This window comes from Phyllostomus hastatus, unplaced genomic scaffold (genome assembly GCF_019186645.2).
Source record: "Phyllostomus hastatus isolate PE091 unplaced genomic scaffold, TTU_PhHast_1.1 phas_scaffold_182, whole genome shotgun sequence".
NCBI classification, from domain to species: Eukaryota; Metazoa; Chordata; class Mammalia; order Chiroptera; family Phyllostomidae; genus Phyllostomus; species Phyllostomus hastatus.
In genome coordinates, this window is record NW_025334013.1 from 28,803,518 (window position 1) to 28,831,168 (window position 27,651).

At 43.3% G+C, this 27,651-nt stretch overlaps 2 pseudogenes; one reads left to right on the forward strand and one right to left on the reverse strand.

The window, feature by feature from the left end:
* The first annotated feature begins 18,496 nt into the window (after positions 1 to 18,496).
* On the forward strand, positions 18,497 to 19,447 carry LOC123832195 (annotated as a pseudogene).
* Positions 19,448 to 24,146: 4,699 nt separating this feature from the next.
* On the reverse strand, positions 24,147 to 26,956 carry LOC123832086 (annotated as a pseudogene).
* Positions 26,957 to 27,651: the final 695 nt, after the last annotated feature.

The window sequence follows — 27,651 nt, forward strand, 5'->3', positions numbered from 1 at the left end:
ATGGGGTTTGGAGAAAGTAGGTTCTGCTGGAGTCCTGGCTCTGGTTTCACCTGCTATATCACCTTGTGCTATTAGCACACTTTTCAGACCTCAGATTCCTCACCCATAGAACAGAAATACAATCACCTACCTTGCAAGTCACATTCTTCTTGAGAAGAATAATTTCAAAGATGTGAGAGTCTCCTACCTGGGGGTCAAGGATCAGAAAACATGCTGCCACTTGTAACTTTTCATTTTTTTACATACAGCCAATGGATGGGCTTGCTCTTTACGAGTCTGGTGTTAATGGATATGTAACCTGAATGAACCACATGTGAAGGCTGAGGGCAAGTGGAACAAACTCTCTATAAAGCAGCAACATGTGTCCAAGGATGCTGTTCTGCAACCAGGACCTCTAGTGAGAAACTTGGGCTCCCTGAACTCCTGGGTCCCTATCATCCTTCCCCCAACACTTCTGAGAGTAAAACATTCTTTACTAGGAAGAAATTTCCTGACTCTCAGGGCTAGAAACCAGAGAGACCACATGTGAAGGAAAACAATGGGCAACCTCATTACCCACCATGGTGAGCCTGGCCTCTGTGTCTCCATTTGGCCTAAAAAATATGGAAATCAACTTTTGGCCAGTACTCTACAAGGTACCTTGACATTCATTCTCTCACTGAGTCTTGTGAGGGCTCTGTGAGAAGTACAGGGTGGACATTGTCTCCATCTCATGGATGGAGAAGCTGAGGCTCAGGAAATATGTGGAAGAAATTGAATCTCACTCATTCTGCAGCTGCAGTAAGGTTTCCCATGAACAGCAAAACCATATCTAACCAGAACTCAACCAATCTGAATCCACAATTTACCTAAATGTTTTCTAGCCTTGATTCTCAAAAGGGAAAGGGAAATCATGAGAGCAAAAAATCTTGGGTTGGCAGAAATTGATGGCATCTCTAAGATCAGGCAGTCATGCCAGTCAGAAACTTGGGAAAATTTCCTCATCTCTTTTCTCATTTCCCTACTTCCTATCTGTCCCCAGGTTCCATTGCCACCACCCCCACAGTGCCTCTCACACCCTTCTCCATCCCCTTCCAATTCCACTGCCACTGTTTAGTCAGACACTGATATCTCTCCCTCATTTGGATTTCATGTCAGTCTTCCAGCTGGATCCTTGCTCTGCCCATTTTATGCACTGGTTTGCTGAGCACACTTTCTAAAACAAAAATTGGATGGGGCCACTGCAATCCTGTAACATCTCTTTTACCTAAAGGGAAAAGTCTAAGAGAGTTAGAACAATACCCTGACTTAGCTCCTTAAAGCCAGACCCAGTTTTGGTCATCAGACTCCAGGGCAGGTCAGACACTTTAGAGAAATCTTTGGCTAATGCAAGGGCTGATACAGAAAGCATTATACTGACCCAAGGGGCCACATACAGAGAGGAGATGTAGGAAGAAGATGGATCCTGGGTCACCATGGGAGTTCATCGCAGAGTTGAGACTGGGACCCAGACTCTAGGCTACCAGCTGGTCAGCTCCTTGGACTTTGTCTTAGCTCAAGACAGCAGGCCCACATTAACTTGGATTGTTAATGTTGGACACAGGTCCAACACATTCCCCCCGAGTAGCATGGTTTCAGCATACACAATTTTATTATTTCCCATTACTTTATATAGAGCCTGGCACACAGTAAGACCCAACAAATGCTTACTCAATGAGCTACAGGCCAGGAGAAAGGAGAAAGAAAGGAGTATAGACATTGTCTGTCTCCCTGCAATTTTGCTTCCTGTTCCTCAAATATCTGGAGAAAATTACATGTGTCTGGAGATCTGGAGGCCCCTGGAGAAATCAGGGCACAAGCTGGTTGAGGGAAGAGGATTCAGAGAGTTGGCACCAAGTACAGTGAGTCTCTCTAGCATTTCTTTCTACTCCTATCCAAGCTGATAAGTAATAATAGAAAATATTATTTTCAATAATACAGAAATTCATCAATTCCATAATAATATTATATAATTCTATCTAATAATATAATTACTTTAATAATTTAACATATTATATTGCTGTAACAGCTTACTCTGGCCAAGCACAATGACATGTGCTTTATATGCATTATTTTATTTGATTCCCATAACTGGGGTGATAGTTGAAAGACTGAACAATAATTGTGGGCACCTTCCAATCAGAACAGACACCTGTCAGAGGAGACAGGGGAAGCTGTACAAGAATGCCTGCAGGCTGAACATGCACCCTGCACAGAGCCACCATGAGGTGGGCATTACTGCTGTGCCCATTTTACAGATAAGGAAAGCAGTGACACAACCTGCCCAGGGACACACCCACAGCCAACTGCAGAGCCTGTGCTCATAACCACCAGGTGACACTGAGCATCCATGAAAAGAATGTGGTTGGACTGGCCTGCCTGAAAACAGGTCCTCCTTCTTCCCCCACCACTTACTTGCTCACTTTCTCTCTCATTTCCTGCCTCCTCCAGGGTATAATCTGAAATGAAAGAGCAGGAGAAGGAGAATCTGAAATCATGGCCAAAATCCAATGTGAATGGAGCCGGGGCAGGCAACTTGATCAAGCAGGTGCAAGGGGACAGTGATGCCAGTCTGCTGGTGCCCATTCTATTCAGAGAGACACTGGCATATGCTTACCTTCCCTGAAGCCTCATGTTCCCCCTGCCCTCTGCACTATGGCCTTCTTCTTCCCAGCAAGCTGCATGAGGGGAGGGTCAAAGACCAGGCAGGTGCTGCCAGAGCTAGCTCTTCCCCATGTCCCCCTCTGCCTTGTCCCACAGCCCCTGGAACCCTCAGTGCTGCCCATGAAGAGGAGAGAGCTCTGGCTCTGGGCATGAGGGTATCCAGGGCTACCCTCCTCTGAGGCCCTGAGGACTGCCGGGCTGGGGGTTGATGAGGTGAGCCACAAAAATCCAGAGGATCTGGAGATCCTGAGAGAAAGACAGAGCATGTGTAACCAGAGTCTGAAGTGGCAGATCCCCATCTATGAGCAGCAAAGATGCACTAGAACAGAGACCAGAGACACAGACTGGGCAGAATAGAGACACAGAGTCACAGCAGGAAGAATCAACATACACAGATGGGCAGACAAGGAGACACAGAGGACCAGAGAGGCAGGAAAGAGTGCCACTAGCCTGGAAAGGGCTGGAAACTGAAGACAGAATCCTCGGGTCCGAGAGGAGCCTGGAGCTGACCTCCACTGAGCAGCTGTTAGCCCTCAGAGGCACCTGGTGGGTGGGCTGGGAAGCTGCCACCTTTACTCACCCACTCCTACCAGAGCACACTTTACATGGATGCCTGAAAGTACAAGCTCTCTAAGCCCTGTAGACAGAGGCTGCTTCAGACTAGGAACCTGCCCCAGCCCTGCACTCAAACCTGGTCTTCCCTTTCCAGCATTTCTTGTACTAAGCTAACAAAAGCAAGTACAGATCTCTTCTGATACTAATGGTATACCCTCAAGCAATCTTCTGCCCCATATCTGCGTCTTTACCCTTCCATCTCTAACCACACTCTCTTCTCTCCCCCAGAATCCCCAGGCTGTGTTACAAAGCACTAGCCATCACCTGCCTACTTTTCCTCATGAGAGTATGTGGGGTTATCTGAGTCGCCGAGTCTCTTCCTGATAAGCCCTCATGCCCTGCTCCCATCCATCTTGCCCAGGCTGGACCCCCCTCATCCAGTATCTTTAATGCCAGGCTGCAGCCCCAGCAGGCACCTCCTCCTAGCAGCAGAGGGAAAGCCCCACCCTTTGTTCAGCAAGAGCAACCTCTGGGGAAGCAACTGTGCACAGGGGACCCAGCCACGTGTCATAAGACAGACACACAGTCACTGCAACCTGGTGAAGTCACAGCTTCCCAGAGCCTCAGCTTCCTCACTATAAAATGGGGCTGGTTTCCCCATGTCATAACAATACTTACTATTGGACTTGTTTGTTTTATTTTGAATAATCATTATAGACCAAATATTTATACTAAATCCTTATAGCATTATTATCCCTATTTCATTTTATTGTTTAATAATTATTCTATTGTTCAATTACAGTTGTCCACGTTTACTCCCTCCCCACCACTCCACCCGCCATCCCAGCTAAACCCACTTCCCTCTTTTGCTTCCATCCCTCTTGGTTTTGATCATGTGTCCTTTATAGATGTTCCTGAAAACCCTTCCTCTCTTCCCACCATTATCCCCTCCCACCTCCTCTCTGATTACTGCCAGATTGTCCTTAATTTCAATGTCTCTGGTTATATTCTGCTTGCTTTTTTCTTTTGTTGATTAGGTTCCAATTAAAGGTGAGATCATATGGTATTTGTCCTTTACCGCCTGGCTTATTTCACTTAGCATCATGCTCTCCAGTTCCATCCACACTGTCACAAAGGATAGGCGCTCCTTCTTTCTCTCTGCTGCATAGATTTCCATTGCATAAAATGCCCTGTAGATTTTTGATCCATTTATTTACTGATGAGCAATTAGGTTGCTTCCAGCACTTGGCTATCATAAATCGTGCTGCTATAAACATTGGGGTGAATAGGTTCTTTTGGATTGGTGTTTCAGGGTCCTTAGGATATAGTCCCAGTAGTACAATTGCCAAGTCAAAAGGTAGTTCTATTTTTAGTTTTCTGAGGAAATTCCATACTGTTTCCACAGTGGTTGCACCAGTCTGCATTCCCACCAACAGTGCACTAGGGTTCTATTTTCTCCACATAGTCTCTAACTCTTGTGTGTTGATTTGTTTATGATGACCATTCTCACTGGTATGACCTGGTGTCTTTTTGTGGTTTTAAACTGCATCTCTCTGATGGCTAGTCATGCTGAGCACCTTTTCATATGTCTCTGGGCCCTCTGTATGTCCTCCTTGGAGAAGTGTCTGTTCAAGTCTTTTGCCCATTTTTTAAGTGGGTTGTTTGTCTTCCTGTAGTGGATCATGTGAGTTCTTTATATATTATGGAGATCAAACCCTTGTACAAGGTATCATTGGCAAATATGTTTTCCCATATAGCGGTTGCTTTTTTCATTTTAATGTTGTTTTCTTTAGCCATGCAGAAACCTTTTAATTTGATGAGGTCCAATGTGTTGATTATTTCCTTTATGTCCCTTGCTTTAGGGGACATATCACTGAAGATATTGCTGTGTGGAATGTCTGAGATTTTCCTGCTGATGTTTTCCTCTAGGACTTTTATGGTATCATGACTTATATTTAAGTCTTTTATCCACCTTAAGTTGGTTCTTGTGCATGGTGTAAGTTGGTAGTCGAGTTTCATTTTGCTGCAAGTAGCTATCTAGATCTCCCAACACCATTTGTTGAAGAGGCTATTTTTAATCCATTTTATGCTTCTCCCCACTTTGTCAAATATTAATTGACCATAGAGACTTGGGTTATTTATCCCTATTTTATAGATATAGAAATGGAAGCTTGGAGCCTTAAGCAGGCTGTGCAGAGCTAGGATCCTGAACACGCTTTTGCCTGACCACACAGCCTATGCTTCTGACCAGTGCTGAACCTAGTACACAATCAAGCACAGGACAGAACAGAGGTGGTCAGCCTCTCAGGCAGGAAGAATAGAGCTGCTGTGGAGGGAGAGGTGGTGGCTTACACATTTAGACCCAAGAGCATAACTTTTGAGGGCAGTGGGCTCTTCTGGGGCTTTGGTTAAATACACATTCTTCCAGGGATAAGATAGGAAATGGGAATAGGGACCAACATTTATTGTGCACCTTCTATGTGCCCAGCACAGGCATCAAGTCATTTAATTCTCCAACTACTCTGTGGAAGAACCACATTATTTCCACTTTATATGTGAGACTGATGTGCAGAGATTAAAAAGACTTGTTCAAGGTCACACAGCTCCTGAGGCAGCTGAGATTTCAGTCTAGATCTGCCTGGCTGTAAAGTGCCTCCAACACACTCTGTTTGTGGTGGGGGTGGTGAAAAGCTAGCACCACCCAAGTCTGTAGCCTGGGGATGGGCCCCCCTCAACTTTTCTGATCCCCTCAAGTTGGACTGCAGCCTTTCTGGGAGTCTAGTTGTTCGTGAGGCCTCTACCTCAAGTTCAGGGTGGTAGAGTCTGAGAGACACAGAGCACCCTGACTTGCAGCCTGGAGGCCATTCTACTGTGGGTTCTTTGATACACAGGGCAATTCCTGATAGAACCTGCCATGTTGTCTAAGTGAAGTAATCCATGTTCATCAGAGAAAATTTGTAAAGATAGGAAGGAAGGAAGAAGAATGTAGTTACTCTGTAGTTCCTTCCATACAACAAAGCAAACTTTGTTCCATTTCTCTCTAATTTTTTCTATACCTAAATGAAAGTCATGCATTCCCTCACCTCACTGATGTTATACTTTACATACAATTTTAATGTGACACATACTAGTTGAGTGACTATTTACTTCCCACTTTTTTGATGATAAGACCCTGTTCTTGCCAACAACTTTTGTTTGGGGGCCAGTGATACTGAACCATCTGAGTCCAAATGACACTTCCATGTCTCTCTTACCCAGAATACCTTCCAGCTAAGCAAGTTGTGGAATCTGGGCCTGTTCCATGAGACAAAATGAAACCTCAGCTGAAGAGTTTTTATGAAAATATTTATTTTCTTAACAAAGGGAGAGAGTGACTGTGATACAACCTCTTTTCCCAAGTCCCCTTTCTCTCAGCATGAATACAGATGTCATGGCTGGAATTGAGCAAGCCATTTTGAGACTGTGAGGAGAACAGTGCAGAGAGCACAGGGGTTCTCTTACCAAAATAATCCAGCTGTGAGTTGACCCAAGTAGCTGCTTGTGTCAAGAGTACTTGTGATGTGAAAAACATTAATGTCTGCATATCTAAACCACTGTTAGTTGGGCTTTCTGTTTTAGACAGGACAATCCTAATGGATTAAGTCTTCTGTCTTTTCAAAAACTTGATATTCTGATAAGCTTTTTATGCTCATCTCAGTCTTCCAACCTCCAAAACTGTGTGAAATAAAAGGTTGTTGTTTAAACCACCCAGTCTATGGTATTCTGTTTCAGCAGCCCATGTTGACAGAGGCCAAAAGGGCTGACATGCACAGAGCAAAACACTGGAGAGAAGAACTTCACAGAGTGAGAGAGCCCTCTCCAGGCCTCTCAGGGGGCTGCTCAGTTCCATTGGAGAAGGTCTGCTCAGGTCCACACTGAGTACAGATTGGTGGTGCATGTGTGTGAGGAAACCACCAGATGATGGGGGTGGTGGGGCTCTCAGAAGGATAATAGAGGGATTTTATAAATAACTTTATTCCAAAAAATCAGATAACTAGATAAAACATTCAAATGCATTAACAGACATTGCTTTAAAAGAAAGAGGTTATTTGATTAGTCATATATTTATTTTCAAACTGAATGTGGAATTAGAACCTTTTCACAAAGAAAACTCTAGGGGGTGGGCTGGGTAAAGGAGAGCAAAGGGGGAAAATTGGAACAGCTGTAAGATAATAAAACTAAAATATTTGAAAAGAGAAACCTCCAGATCTAGATGGACTGACTTGTGAATTCCAGCAATCCTATGAAGAAGAACTGCTTTGCAAGTCTGTACTAACTTCCCTAAAAATGTAGGCAGAGGGAATACATCCCAGCTCATTCAGGGAGGCCTGCACCCCTCTGACATATAAAATGCAGATATTACGAGCAAAGGAAACTGTAGACCCATGTCCCTCATGCACTCAAATGCAAAAGTTCTCAAAAAAAAATTAAAAACTGAATCCAATTCTATATATGAAAGGTTAATATAGCAGGTGCAACTCTTAGGTGAACATAAACTGAGCTGAGAAGCAGAGAAGCCTGTTGGGATGAAAACAGGCTTCAGAGGGACACAGTCTGGGCTCCAGTCACACCTGGACCACTTCCCAGCTGTTTAACCTCAGAGGGTGGTGATGATAATGATCAAGGTGATGACTTTTCCTACTTCTTGAACACATGCTATGTCCATGGTGTCATGTGTTTAAATACTTCACCTCCCTTAATCCTCAGAACAATTATGTGAAGTTCCCAGTATTGTCCAAATTTTACAGTTTAAGAAACTGAGGGAGAATGGCTGGCCATCTGAGCGAGGTGCCAGCGCTCCCAGAGCCCTACACCATGCCATGAAATGGACACTGGGACATCTTGCCCTCTCATGGCACCTCATACAAGTGACAGATGGCAGTGAGATAGGTGGGAGTGAAGTCCACTTCCACCTGCACACAGGGGAAACACCTAGCTGATCTTCTGAGGAACAGAGTGAACAGAGAGCAGTGCCCCAGCATATGTGAAGATTGGAGACCAAAATTTGTAGAGGATATTAAAAATCAGATGAGTAGGTGGAAGCTGTGAACACCAGGATACCTGTTGGAAGAGGAAACCCAACAACAATGGAACCACCAACAGATAAAAACAAAAGAAGGTGAAGAAAGGAGTGGAAGCCACACTAACTCAACCTAGAACCTATCTGGAAATACAACTAAATGATGGAGAAATTCCTCAGAACAAACAACTGAACAAGAGCAAGAGAGAATCCTCAAAACCTTGTACAGAGGAAACAACCAGTTTCAACACAACCTTCCCACACCTGCAGAACAGAATACAAGAGGTGGTGGGTGGAGTGACCATCACTAAACCAGCTGGAGGGAGGGACCCACCAAAGAAAGACCCAACAACAATCAAAACCCTAAGATATACAGAGAACCAACATAAATGACAGCCCAAGACCAGCGACCTCAGGAGATCAAAAAGACTGCATCACTGAATCTCGCAGGTCTTCTACCATAGAAGTTCTTACCATGAACCCAGGGAGTCAGAACAGATCAATTTCAGAAGCAGAGGCTGACAAGAAGAGTCTTGCAAACAATGGAACACAAAGAAACAGTCCCCACGTGAAAGGAAAGGAGGAAGCCTCAGAAAGAATGCTAAATGAAATAGAGGCAATTCAACTATAAGATATTGAGTTCAAAGCAATGGTTATAAAGAAGCTCAATGAGCTCACAGAGAATTACCAAAAACTACAGGGAAACTACATGAACTCACTGAAAACTACATCAACATGAAACAGGAAATAGAAACTGCCAACAAGAGCCAAGCAGAAATGAAGAATACAATTTCTGAAGTGAAGAACACAATAGAAGGAATCAAAAACAGCCTAGATGAAACAGAGGATTGGATCAGTGAGCTGGAGAACAAGGTAGAGAAAAACACCCAGAATGAGCAAAAAAGGAATAGAGGCTCAGAAAGAATGAAGAGAGGTTAAGGGAAATGCAGGACAACATAAAATGTAATAATATCCATTTAATAGGGATACTAGGAGAAAAGAAGAGCATAGGATGGAAAACCTGTTTGAAAAAGTAATGGTGGAAAACTTCCCTAATTTGATGAGAGAAAAAGTCACACAAATCCAGGAAACACAGAGAGTCCCATTCAAGAGGAACCCAAGGAGGCCCACTGCAAGACAAATCATAAATTAAAATGGCAAAAGTTCAAGACAAGGAGAGAATCTTACAGGCAGCAAGGGAGAAACAGGATGTAACATACAAGGGAGCCCTGATAAGACCAGCAGTTGACTTCTCAATGAAAACACTCTAAGCCAGAAGGGAATGGCAAGAAGTATTTCAAGTAATGAGAACCAGAGGCCTGCAACCAAGACTACTTTATCCAGCAAGGCTCTCAATTAATGTGAAAGGCCAAATAAGGAGCTTCTAAGACAAAAGAAGCCTCAAAGAATATATCTCCTCCAAATCAGCTCTGCAAGAGATGATAAAGGGTTTCCTTTAAGAACAGGAAGAAAACCAGTGAAAGAGAGAGGAACAGAGGTTTGAAAAAATGGCAATGAGTAAGTACCTATCAATAATAACCTTAAACATAAAAAGATTAAATGCCCCAATCAAAAGACACAGAATAGCTGAGTGGATAACAAAACATAACCCACACATATGCTGCCTATGAGAGAGTCACCTCAAAACAAAAGACCTACAGATACAGAAAGTGAAGGGCTGGAAACAAATATTCCAAGCTAGTGAACAGGGAAAAAAAGCCAGGGTAGCAGTACTGACATCACACAAAATAGACTTCAAAAATAGAGCCATAAAAAGAGACCCAGAAGGTCACTTCATAATACTCAAGGGAAGAATCCATCAAGAAGACATAAACATTGTAAATAGATATGCACCTAACATAGGAGCACCCAAACACATGAAGAAAATCTTAGAGGACTTCAAGAAAGATATTGACAGCAACTCAATTATAGTATGGGATTTTAACACCTACTATCAAAACACTGTGAAAAATGGAAAGATATCCAAACAAAATATCAACTAAGGTATTGTGGCATTGGACAATGCCCTAGATAAAGTGGACTTAACTGACATATGTGGAGCCTTTCATCCCAAAGAAGCTAAATACACATTCTTTTCAAATGCACATGGAACATTTGCAAAGATAGACCACATGATAGGACACAAAACAAACCTCAACAAATTCAAGAAAATTGAAATCATATCAAGCATTTTCTCTGACCACAAGGGACTGAAACTAGAAACCAACCTCAAGGAAAAAAACCCAAAACACTCAAACTCATGGAGATTGAATAGCATGCTATTAACCAATAAATGGGTCAAGAATGAGATTAGGGAAGAAATCAAAAAGTTTCTGGAAGCAAATGAAAATGAACTCACAACAACCCTAAACTTACGGGACACAGTGAAGTCAGTTCTGAGAGGGAAATTCACAGCAATACAGGCCTACCTAAGAAAGACAGAAACATTTCAAATAAACAACCTAACTCTATGCCTACAAGAACTCAAGGAACAACAACAATGACAGACCAGAGCAAGTAGAAGGAAGGAAATTACCAAGATCTGAGCAGAATTCAGTGACATAGAGACTAAAAGCACAATTATAAAGATCAATGAATCCAGGACCTGATTCTTTGAAAAGATAAACAAAATCAACAAGCCTTTAAGTAGGTTCATCAAGAAGAAAAGAGAGAGGACCCAGATAAACACAATCAGAAATGAAAGAGGAGAAATTACAACTGATACCACATAAATGCAAAGGATTGTAAGAAATTACTACAAAGAACTATATGCCAAGAAATTTGAAACCCTAGGTGAAATGCAAAAATTTCTAGAAAAATGTAATCTTCCAAAACTCAATGAAGAAGAAGCAGAAATCCTGAACAGACCAATAACAGCTGATGAAATTGAAGCTGTAATCAAAAAGCTCTTGACACACAAAAGCCCTGGACCATATGGTTTCACAGTAGAATTCTACAAAGCATTGAAGGGAGAGCTAACCCCCATCCTTCACAGATGATTCCAAAAAATTCAAGAAGATGGAAGACTCCCAAACTCTTTTTATGAAGCCAGCATCATTCTAATCCCAAAACCAGATAAAGACAAAACAAAGAAAGAAAACTTCAGGCCAATATTGCTAGTGAACATAGATGCTAAAATCCTCAACAAAATATTGGCAAACTGCATCCAGCAATATGTTAAAAATATCATACACCATGGTCAAGTGGGATTCTTCCCAAGGATGCAAGGATGGAACAATATTCACAAATCAATAAACATAATACACCATATAAACAAAATGAAAGAAAAAATCACATGATCATATCAATAGATGTGGAAAATCATTTGATAAGGTACAGCATATGTTTATGATAAAAACACTCAGCAAAGTGGGAATAGAGGGAGCATTCCTCAGCATAATAAAGGCCGTATACAAGAGACCTACAGTCAACATCATACTCAATGGGAAAAAACTTAAAGCTTTCCCACTAAGATCAGGAACAAGACAAAGATGCCTGTTTTCATCACTGCTATTCAACATAGTACTGGAAGTCCTAGCCACAGCCATTGGACAAGAAAAAGAAATAAAAGGCATCCAAATTGCAAAGAAGGAAGTAAAATTGTCATTGTTTGAAGATGACGTGATAGTGTACATAGAAAATCCTATAGGCTCCACCAAAAAACTACTCAACCTAATAAGTGAATTTGGCAAAACAGCTGGATACAAAGTCAATACTCAGAAATCAAAAGCATTTTTGTACACCAACAATGAAATATCAGAAACAGAAATCAGGGAAAAAATTCCCATTTGCTATAGCAACAAGGAAAATAAAGTAGCTAGGAATAAACCTAGCCAAAGAGGTAAAAGACCTGTACTCAGAAAACTATACAACACTGAAGAAAGAAATTTAAAAAGCCACAAACAAATAGAAGCATGTATCATGCTCATGGATTGCAAGAATTAACATCATCAAAATGGCCATACTACACAAAGTGATTCATAGATTTAATGCAATCCCTATTAAAGTACCAATGACATATTGCACTGATATAAAAGAAACATTTCAGAAATTTATATGGAGCCATAAACAACCCTGAAGAGCTGCAGCAATTTTGAGAAAGAAGAACAAAGCAGGAGGGATCACAATAAGTGATATCAAACTGTATTACAAGGCCACTGTAATCAAAACAGCCTGGTACTGGCATAAAAAGAGACACATAGACCAATGGAACAGAATGGAGAGCCCAGAAAAAAAACCCAAGTCCCTATAGTCAACTAATATTTGACAAAGAAAGAAGAAGCATAAAATGGAGTAAAAATAGCGCCTTCAACAAATGGTGTTGGGAGATATGGACAGCTACATGCAAAAAAATAAATGAACCTGGATCACCAACTTACACCATACACAAAAACCAACTTAAGGTGGATAAAAGACTTAAATATAAATTGTGATACCATAGAAATCCTAGAGGAAAACATCAGCAGGAAAGTCTCAGACATTTCACCCAGCAACATCTTCACTGATATGTCCCCTAAGGCAAGGGACATAAAGGAAATAATCAACACATGGGACCTCATCAAATTAAAAGGCTTCTGCATGGCTAAAGAAAACAGCATTAAAATGAAAAGAGAACCAACTATACCGAAAAACATATTTGTCAATGATACCTCGCACAAGGGTTTGATCTCCATAATATGTAAAGAACTCAGATGACTACACTCCAGGAAGACAAACCACTGAATTAAAAAAATGGGCAAAAGACTTGAACAGACACTTCTCCAAGGAGGACATACAGAGGACCCATAGATATATGAAAAGATGCTCAGCATCACTAGCCATTAGAGACATGCAAATTAAAACCACAATGAGATACCACCTCACACGGGTCAAAATGGCCATCATAAACAAATCAACACACAAGTGTTGGAGAGGATGTGTGAAAAAGGGAACCCTAGTACACTCTCTTACCCTCTTTATTTATTTATAGATGTGCAGTTTCCTCCTGAACATGAAATTTCTGCTTCAGATCCCAAGGATGCCACATTCAGAGGGCCAACCTTTTTTAGGATGTTCCCTCTCACTTGCCTGAGACATGTGTGGCTGGGAAGGAGCCCTCCACTGTGGATCCAGGCATCGGGACTCCAGTCTCTGCTATACAGTGTTCTCTCTCCCTCCCCATCCCAGAGGAGAACTAGACTGACCCTAAACACTGCTCACTTATTCCTGTCAGTATAGAGCCTACCATTGATTGAGCCGCCTTCCACCATAGACAGCAGGACCTGTGCTAAGCACCTCACATACACCTTCTTCACCTTCAAAGCATTGTTTTCTGTTCTAAGTATGAAAATTAGGCTCAGAGAGGGAAAGTCATTTGCTGAGGTCATAGAGAGAGGAGGTAGTTAGAATGAGCATTCAACCACCAGTCTGTCTGGCCTCTTGTTTTTCTTTTCTGCATTACCAAACCAGCACTGGCTCTGTGTCTTGAGGGTTTCAGAACCTAAGCCTGGGGAAAGGAAAGATGCAGAGAACCAACAGAGGGTCAAGAGAGAAAACACATCAAAGTCCATGATTAGACTGTGCAACATCTACTTCCTGTGCCCTGGGTAGGGCTGTCCTGGTCAGGTAGTAACCCAGCTCACAGCCCCCATTACCAGAAGACCATATAATGTTCAAACTCAGATACATTTTGAGAGTGAAGGGGAGTGTTTAAAATAATTACAGGAGTTAATTAATCTGCAACAGGAACAAAGCAGAACAGTTCCATGAGAAGTAGGATATGAGATCACCCTAGCCAATTCCATTCTTGGCTGTCCCACTGTCTCCCCACAGGTGGGTCTACACTGTGGCTTATACTTGTCACACCTGAAAATCTGAGTTGTCTGAGTGAATGTGCTACATCTCCAGGGACCTGAGCAGTCACAGTGTCATGCTCTGGAACAGCACCCAGTCCTGCTCTGCTGCTGGCTCATTCAACTTCATACTCCTGCTACACTAACAGGACTTCTTTGGACTTTGCCTTGAGCACCTGTCCTTTAAGATGACTTCCTGTTTCCAAGACCTGTCTCAGTTACTAGCACTCATCCAGTTCTTCCCCTCAGGGCCCATCTAGTGGTCCAAGCTCTATTCCTGCACACAGACACCCTTTGACCCATAAGTATCACTTGACCTAGATTTCTTATCACTGACCTCTACCAAGGTAAACACTTCTCCCATGGGCCTTAAATCTCCCAGTGAACTTCACCTTACCCTGAATTTGACCTTTGTGACCACACCTTCAGAGATTAAATTCTTCCTTACTGGACTGGACTGTCTCTCTCAGTGGGCCAGTGCCTCCCACCCATGAGGCAGGCTCTACCCTGTGAGCTCTGCCCAGCAGGAGTTAATGAGGCTGAGCCAGTCTCCTGCCTTTCTCTCTTCGAATTCCAGAAGAACTCAAGGTAATACTTTGTTGAGGAGAATGTCCTCCAAATGGGTCAGAGGATACCTGTACATCTGCCCACCTGTCCATTTGTCCACATGGCTCCTACACCCAGCCTTATAGACATTCCTTATACTGATTGTCCCCACCCTATAAACCATACTACACCTTGGCCACAGATATGCTACAGTAGAGTGATTTGTGACCTAACAGATCTAGGTTCAAATTCAGATGACACAATCCATTGTTAAGTGGTATGAAAGAGCCACTTAATTCTCTGAAACACTCTGTGCCTCCTGATCCATCAGATTCTTTACTGACCTTGTTGTGAAGTTAATTACATTATGAGTAGTGCCTGGCATAGCATCTGATATGAGTAATTGCTCAATAGTAGGTAGTTACTGCTGTAGTGATAGGTTTGGCAGCGTTTGTACCACAATGAGGTGTGTGACCTTGGATAATAGGTTTCCATAAATGGTAGTTCTGAGGCCACTAGTAAGTGCTGGTAGCATTTATATCATCTAGAGTCAGGCCTTAGTTTTACGGACTCAGTGTACAGCTTTGGATAAAATACTTAAGGACACAAATACACACACAAGTGCTTTGAAAGGAAACGAAGTACATCTTAGTATTATCACTATGTCACACAGAGATGGCAGCTCAGACATAGGACTCCTCCTTCCTCTAGTCACAGTGGGAAGAAACTTCATTCCCCAAATGAAAACTTCACAAGGATGCCCAGCTCATTTGCTCTAAGGGCCATGCCTGAAATATCTTGGGGACATTAATTTCATGGCTATGCCTTTCATCTTCCCAGAGGCACTGTGCTGCATTTAGCAGCATGGACAGGGAATCCTCAGGGCTTTTTAGGGATTAGAAATCCACTCTCCAACCCCATTCTGACAGAAGAGGATACCTGGTCTGCCCGCTGGAAAACCCTTCTTCCAGGGCCACTCTTAGGAGAGGAACACATCTCCCCTGCAGGGCCACTGTGCTAAGGAGCAGGGGTGTGCTGCTTTCCACTGCATTGTCCAAGACCACCAGAAACCAGGCTGATGCTGCCGTAGGAGTAAAGGAAGTGACTCAAGGAAAACAGGGTGCTGGTCATTTGTAGGTGGAACTGAGGGAAGGGCTGGGGGAATTTTCTTACCTGGCCTCCCCAAGAATGGACAAAGGACCCCCACCCTAGTCTCTCTCACTCACTGGGAGAGGGGAGAAGGGTGCATCTGCCGTCACTGAACAGGAGTGGGATCTCCAGCACCTTTTCCATAATTGCACATACATTTCTCAGGAGCGCCTCCCACACCTGCAGGGCCCCCTGTTGAGGCATCTGCTCCCTTCTTCTCTACTAGAATTAGAGAGGCTGAGAAGGGAGAGTGAGGTCAGGGCAGGTGGAGAGAGGAGGGTGGGTGTATAAATATGGCATTTTCCTGGTGCGAGATTTTGACTTAAATGTTTTTTCAAGGGTGTCTACAGCAGAGAAAACTAGCCCTGGACCATAGCTCCACAAGCAATCTGCAGATCTTTACTAGATCCTATGGAGAGATCTAAACCAGACAGCCTCTGCCTACCACATGGCTGGGATAGTAACACATAACATCTACAAGAATGGGCAGGTGGGTAAGGAGGGAACCCCAAGCTGCACGCCTTGAAGACACTGGGATGTGCAGAAGTGGAGGAATTATGGAAGGTGTTTGAGCAGATAAATCCTTAAAAGAAGGGAGGTGGAGATACTGAGTGGCAGATACTGAGAGAGTCAGGCAGCTTAGAAGGTCTTCCACTCAGAGGGGAGGCCAGCCCCGATACCCAGACTGGGATCTTTCTGTGATTGTGCTGTTAGCATCATGGCTCAACAGTCTCAGAGGTCCTGGGGAGTCCCACAGACTTGAAAAGTTGTTAGAAATGCCTTCAATTCCAGTCTAAGGAGGCATGGGAAGGGCATGAGAGATGAAACAGTACCTGCTGATGGGTGCACCAGGGAGGGAGGCCACTGAAAATGTGCAGGTTGGGGGTGTGAACTGGTGGATGGGAGGCTATGAGCAGCCCTTATCATCTGGCCAGGGTTTGCCATTTGCACTGCTGACCAGCACTGATTTTTTCAAAGTCTCTCCTCTTAATGTCTAGGAATGTGAGCATCCCTAGTTCTCCTCTTCCCTTCACAAGCATTTCTGTTCTGGGGCATTTTTCTCCTTCATCCAACTATTGATGTTCTCTAATGCTCAGCACAAAAATATCACACTACCTTCTTTTGTCCATACAGTCTCAGAAAACTTTTCCATGTTCTAGACCTATGCCATCATCCTGAGGCAACCACTCCCCAAAGTCATGTATTTAACCGTGTCCTTTGGAACCTCAGAAAATGCCACAATAGTTCCTCTCCCTTTCTTCCACTCTTCCTTCCACTCATCCTTCCATTGCCCAAATTGCTACCACTACTGAGGACTTTTCATAAACCACCAGTTTTTTATACACTCTCCACTATGGAGGAGGTATTACAGATGGCAAACACCAGACTCTGAGAGGCTAAGTGACTGGGGAGTAGGTAAAAAGGCTGGAAGACTCAGGTGTGTTGACCTAAATCTGCACTCTCTGTATTTTCCTATGCTCTGGTCTCACATCTCCATCTCCAAAACAAGTCTCCCACCAACACAATCCTGATCAGCAGATAGCTCAGCTCCCCAGGTGCCCATGGCAACTGGTGTGATCATAGGAGTCCAGCTTGGCATCAAAGAATAGCAGAGGCAGGAGGGTCATTTGGAGTGGTCAAGTCCAACAGCTTCAGTTCAAAATGGAGCTGTCAAGTTCACAGAGGGTTACCCATAGAGTTACCCAAGGTGCACAGCAAAGTCAGGGCAGGGTCGGAACCAGAGCCCTGCTCTTCTGATTTCCAGACTTATTCCACTTATACTTTCCCCCTTTATATATATATATAAATATATATATAAATATATATATAATATATAATATATTATATAAATATATATAATATATAATATATTATATATATATATAAATGTCTTGACAAACTGTATGTCATATGCTCCTCACTATTACTCTGTGCCACAGATGTTTCACCTCAATGTAATGGATCCGGAGACTGAAGGCAATGGTGGTGAAGGGACTTGCCCAAGGTCACATAGCCGGGTGTGTGACAACTGTGGGACATTCAGGAAGAGCTGCAGGTAGTAAGTTGGGGAGCATTCACCCTCTCTGCTGCTCAGGGTTGTGAGGTCTCTTCTCTACTTCCCAGCCTGTCTGCTCCTCTGTCATTGATGCAATGCCTTCCCCTTTTTTCTCTACAGCTTCAGCTCCCCTGGGATTTTGAGTTATCACTGCACCAGTTCTGGCTTGAGACATCTCAAGAACCCACAGCCCACTCACACAGGCTTTCAGTGTCACCATTTTAAATCCTCAGCAGGAGTGTGTTTGGGATAAGTGTACAATCTTGGTACAATTTGACAGGGGCCTGGGGTTGGCTGGGTGCCCTGTTACAAACATGGCTACCAGATGCCTTGCCTTCTCTGGGTGAGAATAGTGTCCAGAAAAGGGCCTGTGGGCCATCAGATAGCCTATATTCTATTACAGGTGTCACTCCAGATCTCCTGACTTACTCCCCAGTGCCAGAGCTGCCCTAGCTTCCTTCCATATTCATTCAACTCAACAAAGGTTTGTCCACATCTTTGCAACTTTCTGTGCAAGGTGCTGTGTGTGTGACTCAGCTTCTGTCAATTGTGTCCTCTCTCCCACAAGGCCAAGGACAGATCAAGGAAGTCCTGTTTGTCTTCAATAAGCAGATCACCATGCAGAGCCTTGGCAAGAACCACAGCTCTGTGTCTGAGTTCCTTCTCCTTGGCTTCTCCAGTGAGTCTCAGGTCAGAATGTCCTTGTTCACTTTCTTCCTCCTCCTCTAAATCAATGCCCTCACCCTTTTGGGCAATGGACTCATCATTACCCTGATCTACCTGGATTCACACCTCCACACACCCATGTACTTCTTCCTCAGCATCCTCTCCTTGGTGGACATGAGCTATGTCACCACCACTGTGCCCCAGATGTTGGTTAATATGATGTGTCCAAGGAGGATGATCTCCTGGGGAGCTTGTGTAGCCCAGATGTTCATTTTCTTGGTCCTGGGTATTGCTGAGTGTGTCCTCTATGCCATTATGGCCTACGACAGGTATGTGGCCATTTGCTTCCCCCTCCACTATACCCTACTCATGAGCCGTGCCATTTGTATCAAGATGGTCACAGTCTATTGGCTCATCAGCATAGCTGGGGCTCTTATCTACACTTTCTTCACCATGTGTCTGCCTTATTGTGGTCCCTACAAGATAAACCACTTCTTCTGTGAGGTCCCTGCTGTCCTGAAGCTGGCCTGTGCAGACACCTCCTTCAATGACCAGTTGAATTTTGTCTTGAGTTTCATCCTGCTTTTGGTGCCACTGTCCCTCATCCTGGCCTCTTATGTCCACATCTTTGCATCCATCTTGAGGATCTGCTCATCCCAGGGGAGGTCCAAGTCCTTCTACACCTGTATTCCCCATGTCACTGTGGTCACCGTGTTCTATGGGCCGGCCATGATCATGTAAATGAGGCCTGGCTCCTGGTTTGACCCAGAGTGGGACAAGAAGTTAGCCCTGTTCTACAACGTTGTCTCTGCCTTCCTCTACCCCATCATCTACAGCTTGTGGAACAAGGATGTAAAGGGGGTCTTTCTGAAGGTATTTGGTGGCAGAGGGAAAGCTCAGTGACCTAGGATGTTTCAGAGTTGTCATGAGTCTTGAACAGACTTGACGGGTCTCATGTGGTTTCATAAAAACACATCAGTTTGCATCAACCTGAGTCTTCCTGGGGTTGTGAGCCAGTGAGAGAGGGTGTGGCCACCCCTAAACTGAAGGTCTCCCCATTGGTTGGAGAATTCTCAGCTGCTACCACCCAATGACTCACTTAAGTAATGAAAGCAAAGGAATTTTACTGTAAAAACTATATCCTGCTATATGGCTCAAGGTCATTGCTTTATTGCTTTTCCTGAGTTCTTCCTTCTCCTTTGTAAGTTCATGTCAGTGCAATGTCATCACAGCCAAATGTTTGACATGTACCTGTTCTTTTCCACAGTGTAAAGGATTTAGGGATGGAAATGACATAAAGAGTATGTAGGTTATGCAGAAAGACAGCCATGCACTTACAAATAGTATTTAGCATTGCCCTTTGCATTAGATGCTCTAAAGTCTAAGCTACAATAATTTTAGAAATAGCTATATAACAGTATAGCTAATAATTAATCTGGTCTGGACTCAAGTTGTGAAACTGGCTATGTCCTGGTTTTACATTTTAAATTTCACTTTGATTTTGAGAAAATAAATATATATTTCATAAAATAAAAATATATGTGTTTATATATATACCCGTATATCATTATATACATATCTGTATGCATATATCACTCTCTCCACAGAAGAGACAGACACATAGAGATTATAGAAAATAATATAACAGACTCCATTTTCCCATCCAAAATGAACACTTATTAATATTCTGCTGTATTTAGTCTTTTAAAGGATTAAATCATTACAGAGAAAATAGAAATGTTCTTTGAATACTCTCAACTCCCCTGAATCAAAAACTGATTAAACTGAAGTTTATCCAGTGTATTTTTCAGTTTTTACCACACACAATCATACAGATGAACAATATATAGAATTGCTCTAGTATAAATTTAATGTTTTAATGCTAGCATGGTGTCAACATCCTATTTCTGACATCTACCTACTTGAGAATTATAGGCCCAGTGGGTTCCCTTTGACAGGCATTAAATATACCACATTTCACTTATCTGCTATTGAGCATTCATTTATTCCCAATTCTTCACTATTTAAATAATTCTGCAATGATGTCTGTGGACATTTCTCTGTATAGAAGTATTTTTCCAGGATTGATGGATATGTGGACTTTGCACATTATAAAACGAAAGTATTTAAATCTGCCAGATACTCCTAAGTTGTTCCTCCAAGTAGTTCTACCCTCTACACCTTTCATTCCCATCAACACTTGATGCTGTTCATGTATCTCAAACATCTTAATGTTCTTATTTATCTGTTGCATAGATGGAAAGTGGCAACATTGCTTTTTGTTTCATTAGTAATTTTCTACTTGGTGGTGAATTTAACATCTTTTCATGAGATTGTTGATAGTATTGTGATTTGAGTGTAGTCAGACTTCTGTGCTCTTTTTTTTTCAGTTCTTGAATTTATTGGGGGTGACACTGGTTAACAAAATTATACAGGTTTCAGGTGTGTGTACAAGTCTATAATATATCACCTGTACACTGTATTGTGTGTTGGTGAACACACAATAGTCAAGTGTCCATCCACCACTATTTATCATCCTTAGACAGACTTCTGTGTTGTAATCCCATCTCTACCTACCCTTTACTAGCTCAGTGGTGATGAGGAAGTTACATCATTTCTCTGTGTTGCAGTTTTCTCATCTGGTAATGGAGAGAAAATACTATGCACTGCAGAGTTGTTGGAAAGATTAAGTAAGATAATAATGAAAAGCATTGATCATGGTGAATAACAAATAATGTGCTCAGTAATATAAGACATTGTTTGCCTTTTCTTGATTTGTAGTTTGTTATATGTATTTTGGGTATTAATTCTTTGTCTGTTACATACATCGAATAGGTTATATCTTTTTTTAGTTTATTATTTGCTTTCTTTACTGCAAAAGTCAGAGGCAAACAAAAAGAAGAAAATGACACTCATTCATTACCGTGGACCTGGAGATAAGTACTGTTAACATTTTAGTGTCTATATTTCAGGTTTCATAATTTTTCATTGCTTTAATTAAAATGTTTGAAGATATACTTCTTAAATAATTTATTGTTTATTCTCATAATTTTTAAAAAGATTTATTTATTTTTAGAGAGGGAAGGGAGAGAGAAAGAGAGAGAAACATCAACGTGTAGTCGCTGGGGGCCATGGCCTGTGACCTAGGCATGTGCCCTGACTGGGAATGGAACCTGCAATGCCTGGTTCACAGCCTGCACTCAATCCACTGAGCTATGCCAGCCAGGGCAATTTTCATAATTTTTAAAATTGAATTATTCAGTATGTATTCTTCTGTAACTTCATTCAATAACTCAACAATAGATTTTGACATGTATCTATGTTGATTTGGTTTTACTGCTGAAGAATATTCTCTCCAATTTCTTGTGATGAACTGACTAGAATAACAGTGTAATAAATGCAATTCAAATGGATTTATGAATGTTTTCTTTACAATTTTTCCTAAGTGAACAGATGTCAAAAATTTCACTGATCTCATTAACTCATGAAGGAACCAGTAAGATGTTAGGATTGGCTCAAGAAAGAAGTTGACTTACAGAAATTTATGTTTTCTACTGAACATTTGCATTGTAATGAATATGAATCATGTGGATTACTGTGGGCAGGAATCGTTTGCATAGCTATCAGTTTTCTACACCTTCACAGCTACACCTGCAGAGCTGTAACACATCCTAGCCCATGAAAGGTCATTTAAAGGAGTACACCCCTATAAAGTCAGATAATCCTTGGAGTATCTGCTAGTCAATACCAAGAGGGCACCAAGAAATCTCTTTTGCCTTTTTGCAAGTCTTAGATGATGTTTTTTGGACAATATCCACCCTTTCTATATTCAATAATCTTAAGAGATTATTCCTAATCACAAAACACAACAGGATGAATAAAAAAGAAATCCAAGATGGATGCCCCATGGAGAATCTTCACAACAGTATAGTTAAAGAGACTATTCTAAATGTAGCAAAGGAGGGGCTAAAGGGGCCTGCAAGTGGGTCAGGATGGTATGTGAGCCATTGTGTTCCAGGGAAGGAATGTGGTGATCCAGACAAAGAGTTGTTGACCAGCAGATAAGGAAATACTAGGAAAATTGCTGTCAGACTGCAACTCTGAACTGATGAACATTTTCCCAGCCCCCCTTAACTCCCCCCCCCTTTCTTCTCCTTATAAAAAGGTCAGCTTGAGATGAAATGTTAAGTGGGTTTTTAGAGTACATATCCTAGCGTCTTCTCAGATCTCTGCCTCTCAAACACACTCCAAACTGGGACCAAACCCACAACCCAGGCATGTGCCCTGATCACAAATCAAACCTTTTGCTTTGAAGGACAAGGACCAACCAAGCCACACTGATCACAGCAAGGATTGGCTCTTTATGGGCGGGCACTTTATTTAGATTTTCTTTAAAGAGCAAATGACAGTCAGCATTGTTTGGAAAGCCACAATGGAAAGGTGCTAAAAAAACCCAGCTAACTCATGTAAATTTTTTTTTGCCAAAATAAGATTATTTTAGAAGTCATTTGAAAGTCACTAAGACTCTATGGATGTAGATTTCAAATTCATATTCTGTCCAACACCCACCAATGGTCTCTGTCATGCCCAAAAGCTGACTTCTTTCGTAATTCCTATTTTTAGCTTCCTGGAGAAAAGATCTTTTTGCACAGCCTCCTTCTTCTCCTCCCCATCTCCCTCCCCATCCCACTCTCCTCTCCTACTTTCTCCTCCTCCTCCTCTTTCCCTTCTTCTCCACCTTCTTCTTCCCCTTCCCCTTTCCCTCCTCCCCTTCCCCTCCTCCTCCTCCTCCTTCTCCTCCTCCTCCTTCACCTTCTTCTTCTTCCCCTTCTTCTTCTTCTTCTTCTTCTTCTTCGTCGTCGTCATCTTCTTCTTCTTCTTCCTCTTTCTATGAGCACAGCTTTATATTCAGGAAATATGGTGTTTGATGGAGATCAGTATTAAAAAAATCAAGATAGATCAAATATGTTGAACAAGTGGTGGTGGGGGGGCCTGAAATCTCAACAAAAGGGGAAAGGAGGGAGAGAAATATCAATGTGAAAGAGAAACATCAATCAGTTGCCTCTCAAACACACTCCAAACTGGGACCAAACCCACCCAGGCATGTGCCCTGATCACAAACCAAACCTTTTGCTTTGAAGGACAAGGACCAACCAACTGAGCCACACTGATGACAGCAAGGATTGGATCTTCATGAGCACTTTATTCAGATGCCAGAGATCTGAGAAGACCCTAGGATATGTACTCTAAAAACCCACTTAACATTTCATCTCAAGCTGACCTTTTTATAAGGAGAAGAAAGGGGGAGTTAAGGGGGCTGGGAAAATGTTCATCAGTTCAGAGTTGCAGTCTGACAGCAATTTTCCTAGTATTTCCTTATCTGCTGGTCAACAACTCTTTGTCTGGATCACCACATTCCTTCCCTGGAACACAATGGCTCACATACCATCCTGACCCACTTGCAGGCCCCCTGGGGTACAAAGGCTGAATTGCTTGCTGACCTCCTGGAGTCGTGAAGGTCATGTATTCGAGTTCCTGGGACAATAGCTTTCCACATGCATTCATCACTTACACTTATCAACTATAACTACAGCTAAAATCTTTAACTCCCGACTTCCCTTGTCAGAGGTGGCATCCAGGGATACAGTCTTACACGAATTTGTTCTGCTTTTGCAGAGAGAATCCTAATTACTGGTCCTCCTGTTAACACAAGCACAGGGTGCAGCTCTACTCCTGGACCAGGTTCTTGGAAGGAGGCTCTGTAAACCTGTGCAGTTTTAGTGTTGACAGCACTGCCATAAATTATTGAAAGTGGTTTCATCCCTCACAGTCCTTTAATTCTGTCACACACAATGTCACTAGGTGAATGCCATCATCTTGTCTCTCAAATTCACCAAGAAGTTCATATGTAAGTTTTTGTGACAACTGCCCCTCCTCACTGAAGCCACCATGAGGCTCACGTCCAGCCTTCCACACCGAGCGTGGTTGGAAGACAGTTTTATGGAGTTCATGATCAAGGGGATCTGAGTTTTGGTGTTGGTTCCATTACCATGTGTCAACCAGCTAGCCCCATTACCTGTGTGCCTCGGGAACACATTGTGACAAGGGGTGGCATCACCACACCCCAAAACGGAGATGAAGCCATCCTCTGGGGAAGTCCCTGCAGCTGTCTTTGCTGACCATACAGAAGGTCCTGGGGTCCCATTTGTTGAACAGACTGACCTCTGAGAAGTCTGCCTCTTTCTTCCAGAAGTAGGTGCACTCAGATGAGGTCCCCTGTGGACTATGCCCCAGAGTGGGAGTCCTCCATGTAATTCTGTACTCAGCAAAATATCTGTAAAGAACGAAGATAAATCAAGACATTTACAGAATAAGAAAATTATGAAAACTTGTCACCAGCAGGACAAGACACTTCTGAAGTGAGGACTTTGGAGGAAGGAAAGTAAATGCAGATGGAAGGTCTGAAAGGCAAGGAAAGCCAATATGCACCTGGGAAGTGCAAAGGAGCACTGCCTCTGCAAATAAATTTGAATAATGCTTCATGGAGTTGAATGATATGTTAAAATATTTAAAATGATAACATTGATATCAGGTGGGAATAAATGGAAAAATATTCTAAAGTTCTTATATATTATCTTGGAGACCCTTCTCCACTTTCTTCACCTCAAATGACAACTCATTCTTTAGGAGCCACCTCAAATACATCCTCCTTTGTGAACTCTTTCCCACATCACTCAGAGAAAAGAAGGAGTCAGGGGGACCCTCCTCCAGGTGGCTACATGGTTGTGTGTGAAGTCTGCCCCATGCACTAGCCACAACTACATCCATCTCCATCCCTCCCAGTCCCCCACCAGCATGGGCATTCGGAGGGGCAGGACCAAGTTTTGTTCATCCTTTTGTCTCCAGTCATTAGTGACATTGATACACCATTGACACCTTTGAGCATTGTAGAATCAAGCAGTGGTCAGAGAAACCATGGCACAGACAGAGAGGAACAGAGGAGCAATCCTGGAGGGCTCTCATGAAGGGGGAGCTAACTGGCAGGCATGGGTGTGCCAGGGAGGAGTGGCTGAGGGTGGGACAGCAGGAGTCTTCCAGACAGCAGACTGCAGGGCATCCTGGCCATGTGGAGTCAGGGCTGTCTGGGGATATACAGGTGGCTGGGCTGCAGGAGAGTGCAGGGGTGAGACAGGAGAGGAAGCTGGAGACATGGGCAGAGTCAGCTCAGGGGGCTTTGATGGCAGGACAGAAAAGTTGCAACTGAACTGTGTAGACAGGAACCAATGAAGGTTCTGGAGCAGGGGAGGAACGAGGTCAACACTGCAGATGAGGAGGATGATTGTACAACCAGTGGGAACCCTTGTTGCCTACAGAGCCTAGTTGTTGGACTTGGGCCCTGGCACTTGAGAAGGGAGGTGGATCTCAGACCAGGAGTCCCTGAGTTCTCAGGCTGGGTAGCCAGGGAGAGTGGGTTCCAGGCTGGGCCAAGGGAAGGCTGGGAAAGGAACAGCCCTCCAGAGCTGTGGGGAGACCCTTGAGGTAGGAGGTTCCCTGTGGGGCAGGCAAAGGCCTCCAGCTCTTAGGGCCTCAGAGGGGACCTCCATTACATTTAGCTGCACTGGACCCCACCAAGTCCTGAGCACCCACTTAGTGAAGAAAGAGGCCTGTGTAGCCCAGTGAGTGCTGCAGGGGACTCCCTGCTGGGTCAGGATCAGGACAGGAGGACAGGGACCCAGAGAGAGACCAGTCATCATGGAGAAAGTACTGAGCCCTCACTGTGGCCCCAGGAGCAGCCAGTAAAAAGGAGATGGGAGGGACTTTATCTGGGGAGTGTGGGGTACAGTAAGGCTCCCGAACTCTGGCTGTGACTTCCTGCCATCCTTCTGTACCCAAGAGGAGGGGTAGTATGAGCAGGGGCAGCCTCCTGTCTCAGAAGCCAGGCTCTTGGGCTCAGCTCTCAGAGGCTTCTCCCCACTGTGGCTCTCTCCTTCTTGGCCAAACCCCAGCTTGGGTTCTGCAGGGACACACTGGGACAAGTTCCAAGTGTAACTCCAGTCCCCCTGGGCCAGCTGTACTGTCTCCTCACAAAGGATGGACCCTGAAGTTTCTTCTGCCCTCCAGGCTGGGCTGAAGCCCTCCCTGCCCTTTGGCCAGAAACATCAAAAGAGGGGAATGCAAAGTTTCTGCTGCTGCCTCACTGTCTCAGAATGGCAGAATGCAAGTTCTTCCTGTTAACTTTCTGGTCCTCAGAGCTAAAGTCCTTGAGGAGTGAGATGACACAGCAGGAGCCTGGCCCCTTCTCTCCTGCTGGAGAAGAGCTTCTCATGAAGTGATCTGAAGTGCCAGACAGAACACACCCTCCAGGGCTGACACCCGAGATGCCACTGGGCAGTTAAAGGCCACCATGGGCATCGTGCTTTATAAGATACATATTAAAATGTCCTCACATCCCACATCCAACATAATTACTCTATCACTATATGACTGTACAGTAGGTTGTATAATTATATACCTTATATATGAGTTTAATGAGTTGCCATTGACTGATAGAATGTTATACTAATAGTCATTTAAACATTTACTGTGGAGGGGTCTGCCCACAGGGCTCCCCCAGCTGCCACAGATGACAGTAAGTCTACCAAGACATGGTCTACTTAGGGAGGAAAGGTGGTGGATGTCTCAAAGGAGAAGGGCCAAGAGCCTTTTCCTCAATGGGCTTTTATTAGGTTCATTTTGCAGAGGAATACTGGTAAAGCTCAGTAATCATTGTCAGGCAGTAAGGATCAAACAATAGATAACATACAAAGAACTCTGAGGGCCTATTTTGAGTCAGGGTCAGATAGCTAAAGAGCCATAAAACTTTGAGGAATAAACTCACTTCTTGCTTGGGCCCTTATCATTTAATTGAGAGCATCCTAAACACAGCAGGTTTCACAGGATTTTACATATTCTTTCTTAGGCTTGATTGCCCTAGAGAACCCGCCCTTTCCAACACAGGATGGGACCCACCACCAGCATTGTTTCAGGCTTCAGGCATTGTCTCAGGCTTATGTCTGGCAGGGGTAGTAAGGCAGCCAAGAGATTAGAAGACATCTTGCAGCCAGAAT